The following is a 6,130-nucleotide window of genomic DNA, read 5'->3' as shown; positions in this document are numbered from 1 at the left end:
TTTGGTTGACGGAAGCATGTTTTATTTGTTAGATGTTGCACAATCTGGAGTGCCGTTTTCTGATGGTCTTTTTCTTTTGGCAAGAATCCAAGGCCGGCTGATCACCCTCTGGACACCTTCTAGCTAATACACTGTGGCTGGCTTACCCGGGCAGAGGTCCCGGCCCCAGGCACTGCTGCTAAGTGCTTCCATGGTAACCTTTTAATGGCCATAGGACCCTATGGTGACATTTAGCCCGCTGAGACCCCCAGATCTTTTTCAGATGAAGTGCAATGGAGGGATCCAACCAAGGCTTGAGAACACTTCCCCCCCCTCCCCCCAGCATCCCTGTGCGCTCTCTTCCCCAGGGGAAGCCTCCCAAGGTCCTTCTCGCAAGGTTTCCAGCTCCTTGGTTCTTCACTGCCATGCTTTCATCCCAGAGCACCGTAGCTGAGCAGTCCCCAAGGGGCCCTGAGGCTGAGCGGCCAGAGCTTCCAGGGCCCTTCCCCGCAGCCCGTCAGGCTGAGAGTGCCAGGCTCACGTCCACATTTGGTGGCAAGTCATCAGCATCGGGATGGACAAGACCCGTATGGGACTGGGAGCGCCAGCATGGGGGGGTTCTGGAGAGATCAATTAGATCCTAGATCACCTCCTGCTGAGGGGGGACGGCCCCTGAGGACCCCGCCTGAGAGGGAGGCAGCCCAAGATCCCAGGTGGGTGTGGGAGAGAGCCTAGATCCCAGACCCGTGAACATGACAGCTTAGTCCTGTTGGGGACAAGCAGTCCATCCATCCTGAGGCCTTTTCTTTGTTCTTTCCCCGTTACCTTTGTACGTTCCTCTTCACTCCTGTGTTTCTGCTTCGAAGGTTTATGTAACTATGGACTTGCCTCAGAAAGGCTGGGAAGTCTGTTCCTCCCCTCTGAAGCCATATATGTCCGGCTTTGCTGGATCCATTCTTCTTGATGGTAAACCTATATTTTCTGCCTTCTGGAATATCTTCTTCCAAGCTCTCCACTCCCTCATGTGGTAGCTACGAAACCGTGTGATTCTGACTATGGCTCTTTAGTCATTCTTCTCCATCTTTCTGCTGCTTGCAGTGGATTGTTTTTTTTGTTTGTTTGTTTTTTTTTAGCGTGGAAGCTCTAGGTTTTGGCTTTGACGTTTAGGGAAGCCTTTGGTTTGGGGTTTCTTCCAGGAGGTGACCATTTCCAACATGGCACCTGCTTCTAAGAGATCTGGAAGTTTTCCTTCATGAGTTCGTGAAATATGATGTCCAGGCTATTTATTTGGGGTCATGAACTTGCTTCGTTCTTAAATTCACCTTAAGTCGTCCTTAAATTTTTTCTCCTCAATCTGTTGTCCAAGTGAGTTGTTTTTGTTGGAAGATACGTTAAAAAAAAAAAAAAAAAAAAAAAAGGAAGATACGTTACATTTTCTCCTATTTTTTCAGCTTTTTGATTTTGTTTTAATATTTCTTAGTGTTTTGTGAAGTCATTGTTTTGTTTGATCCATTCTATTTTTCAGACCAAGATTTTGTGCCTCTCTGTGCCAAGTTATTCTCTTTCCAATTCTCCTTTGGTGGCTTTCATTTCTCTTTTTTCTCTCACGCTCTCATACCATTTATAAAACCTTTTTTGAATTCAACTCTTTCCTTTCAGTTGAACCTGTGCCCAAGCTGTAGTTTGCTTTGAAGCTTTACCTGTAGATGTTTTGGAGTGATTCTCTTCCGGGTTTGTCACCCTCAGCGCGCATTTCTTGTTTGCTGCTTTCTTGGGGATATTCATGATGGTGTAATTCCGGGATCTCAGGAACGGACCCGTGAGCTGCCCAAGCTCCTGAAGAGATCCGGCAGCTCCTGCGCTGTGGGTCTGTGGGCTGGATCTCAGTAGAAGACTGCTGGACTCAGCTGGCGGGGAGGCTCTGCGGGTTCAGTGCCCGACTCCCTTTGGTCGGGGATCCCTGCCCTGGACATCCATCTGCAGCCCTAGGCTGGAACTGAGATCTTGCACCTCTTGAGGTCTGAGCCACATGACCGCTGCCCGCTTGGGAACCCGCTCTTGGTTCAGTAGCAACCTAGAAACTGGAGCCTCTGGCAGACTCCCACTGGGCACAGGTCAGCATAGGATCTGTTGGCAAATGACCGAGCTGCCGTGATATAGAGGGCTGAAACTCTTGAGTTCATGCACTGAGGTCCGGACAACTGAGCACTTAAGGCTAATTACCAATTGGATAATACTCTATAAGCATACGCTTGGAAAATGGCCCTTCCCACTATCCTGTGCTGGCTCGATAATTGGTGTAGACAGAGAATTATGGGAGGGACTAGGGGGTGGAGTAAGACTAGCCAGGGTCACTTCTGGGCGGTAGATGAGGAAGAAGGCGGTCGCGGAGATTCTGTGTCCATCCAATTCACTCCTATCTCTAAAGACCAAGAATAAAGATCGAGGACTTTTGCTTCTCCTGACTCCGGCTGATTCTAAGGTATCCAGGGTGTTTACGCGGTCATCACACCATGAAGCCCTTGCCAAGGTTAAGTTCCCATTTCTTGCCATGGCCCACAGCCTCTCCCAGCCTGGTGAGCTCCATGAGGGGCCTTCCTGGCCAGGGCCTGCCTGCCATGCCAGCCCGAGCTGGGGCTTGTTCTGGGGGAGTTCTAGACCTCTTCCTCTATCTTGGCTCCTGAGCTCACACACTAACAAACAGGGAGAAAAACCATAGATGGAGAGTGGAGAGGTCCCTACAGGTCAGCCAGTCAGACCTCACTCTTTTACAGACCAGAAAACCGAGGCTTACGGATTTAGGAACGTGAAACCATGCAGGCTAAGAGACCAGATTCAAGCACAGATTTCTACTCGGAAGACGGCATCCCATCAGACCCTAATCCCAAGGTGCTTAGCAATGCTAAGGTTGTGTGTGTGAACACAATATATATAATATATATAAGAGCAATGGAGTCAAATGATAGAAACCGGACATTTTCCAGAGAAGAAATGTAAACTAGCAATAACCTTGTATGAAGTCTAGTTCATAATAATAATAGGAAATAGAAATAGAAAAATAAGTACAGTAACATTTTGCCTGATCAGAGTGGCAAAAATAAGACAAAAAAAATGTTGGAGGAGCTGGAGCACGACAGCAGCGCTAAGGCAGAGTTGTGGGCTCCAGAAAGCAAAGGATCACGGACCAGAGCTGGAAGGCCATGCAGCGTGCCCTCCTCCCATTCTACAGGTGGTGAGTCTGAAAGCCTTGTCACACAGGCGGGGGCCTCCGAGGGAGGACTGGGGCTCAGGTCTTGTCAGATGTACAAAGATGAGAGAGAAGGGATAAATTGGAGAGAAACTGAGAGGGAAGGCAGAGCAGTTAGAGAGGCTTCAGGAAAGCTTCCTGGAGCAGTTGGGATGTTGGGTGAGACCGGAGGGGAGCCAGAAATCCCAGCAGTGGAGAGACAGACACGGAGAGCAAGAGAAGAGGAGGAGCAGGGATGCCGGGTCAAAGAGCAGGGGGGAGTCATCCCCATAGACAAAGTTTTAGATTGCTGAGTGGGGGCTGCCGCTTCACCTGCAAACTCAGGTCGAATTTTCGGGACACTCAGCAAACCTCCCAAATCCTCTTCAGAACTCCGGTCATCTTTCCATGGCTCCCCATCGTGGGTTTGTGATGTCGATTTGGCCCCCAGATACCAAATTTTACATGAAATCTTATTGTATTTCATCTTAAAAGATTCGACCTCGGGCTGTATCTTGTCAAAGATCCTTTTGGATCCTAATCGTCGCTGGGTACGTCAGCCGTCCTCTGCTTGTCGTCTGCAAAATTGGCGAGCACATCCTGTATGTATACATCCTAAAACATTGATAAAAATACTAAAATGGCAAGCACAGGTTTCTGAAGCACTGCATTGTGGACTTCCTGCTAAGTGCCATCAAAGCATTAGCTACTCAAGTCCAACCGTCCAACAGAGTTTGAATGCATCTGATTAGATTATTGCCTAATCCACACTCTGCCCTCTTCTCCATAAAAGTAGCATGAGGTTTTAGCAAAAGCTTTGCTAAAACCCAGGAAAATCCATCTACAGCATTCCTTTTTTCTTATTAGTCTAGTAACGTTAAGAAAGGGGAAAAGTGAATTTCCAAATGTTCTTGATGAAGTTAGACTGATGGTGCTTGCCATTCTTGTTTTCAAAATATGAACAATTTGATTTATGTTTCATTAAATATGACTCACATCCCAGTCCAGAAAAACAGTAATACCCACTGGCAACTTCTACTGCTGTTCTCAGTAGCTTTTTAGCTCCTGTCTAGAAAGGGTAGATCAGGGTTTATTCCTTTATTTATATAGTCTCATCTGTCTTCCCTGAACTCTTTTTTTTTTTTCATTTTCAAAAGCTAATATTTTATTTTTTAAAATAATTATAGCTTTTTATTGACAGAACCCATGCCAGGGTAATTTTTTACAACATTATCCCTTGTACTCACTTCTGTTCTGATTTTTCCCCTCCCTCTCTTCACCCCCTCCCTCAGATGGCAAGCAATCCTATACACGTTAAATATGTCGCATTATATCCTAAATACAATATCTGTGTGCAGAACCGAACAGTTCTCTTGTTGCACAGGGAGAATTGGATTCAGAAGTAGAAATAACCCGGGAAGAAAAACAAAAATGCAAACAGTACATTCATTTCCCAGTGTTCTTTCTTTGGGTGTAGCTGCTTCTGTCCGTCCTTGATCAATTGAAACTTGAGTTAGGTCTCTTTGTCGAAGAGATCCACTTCCATCAGAATACATCTTCATACAGTATTGTTGATTAGGTATATAATGATCACCTGGTTCTGCTCATTTCATTTAGCATCAGCCCTGAACTCTTTCTTGATTTATATTTCATTAAATAGGACTCACATCCAAGTCCAGCAAAGTGGTAATATTCACCAGCAACTTCTACTGCTCTCCGAGTAGCTCTTTAGCCCCTGTCTAGGAAGGCCAGAATTTGGTCCTTTATTTATAGTCTCATCTGTCTCCCCTAATACTCTTTCTTGATGCTTACCAACTATATGATGATTTGTTCTTTAATCTTCCCAAGATTTCCAGTCAAGATCAAGCACATTGGCAGACTATTCCCTTCCCTTTTGTGAAAATAAGATCATTCAACCTTCTCCAATCTTGTAGTATCTTTCTCAGGTTCCATGATCTTTTAAATTAATACCTATAGTGGTTCAGTCAATACATTTTTCCGTTTCTTTCAGGACCCAAGGATGAAGTCCATTGGTATCAAATGGACTAAATTCAATGACAACTTTCAAGGTGTTCTCTGTCTTTTTATGTATCTTGGCTATCAACTCCCCGTGAGTCATTTTTGTTTTATTATTTCTAGTGTAAATGATCATGGCTAGAATCAATGTTTATTGATCAATTGATTGTCAAGATAATTCTCCCAGGCAGAAAAAAATAGGAACAAAAGAATTGAGCTTTACTTTCTCTAAGACCTCTTTATCCCATGTTCCCCAAAGATCTCATCTAGCCCTTCTCCACTCCAAGAATATAGCTTTAAAAGTGCTTTTTGATGTCCTTGGCTTCCCTCATCATTTAGTGCTAATTCTAATCTTTGATGTTGCTCAAACTCTTTAGATAAGATTGTTCCATGATCTTTTTCTTGCTCTTGCTATCTAATCTTGATCCCATTTTCTATACATTTCTTATTGTCTGTAATGGGCTGAGGCTTGAGTTGATGCACTGAGGTCCCAAGCACATGAGGCTAAATAGTAATTGGACCATACTCTATTAATATATAAGCTTGGAGAAAGAATGGCCCCCACCCACTCTTTGTGCAAGTCCTGATGTGTTGTATAGGAAATGACGATTTTGGTGGGTGGAGGCAGGGGAGTGGAAAAGGAAGGGGAGGAGAGACTTGGGATAGCCATTTGCCACGGTTGGCTTGCCTCGCGTCGCTCTCTCTTAGCTGGCTTCCTGTCGCAACTGCCTATATTTGCTATCGCAATCTTTATTCACCTCTTCACTTCAATAAATATTGAAGATTTTTCCCTTAACCTGAATTCCTGACTCCGGCTGATTTTAAATACGCGGTCATTACAATTGTCTATAATGGTTAGTGAGCTCCTGATAAATTCACACCCACCCGCATCTTCAGACAAGTTCCATT

The sequence above is a fragment of the Antechinus flavipes genome, chromosome 3, assembly GCF_016432865.1.
Source record: "Antechinus flavipes isolate AdamAnt ecotype Samford, QLD, Australia chromosome 3, AdamAnt_v2, whole genome shotgun sequence".
Lineage (NCBI taxonomy): Eukaryota > Metazoa > Chordata > Mammalia > Dasyuromorphia > Dasyuridae > Antechinus > Antechinus flavipes.
This window is presented reverse-complemented; position numbering follows the sequence as displayed.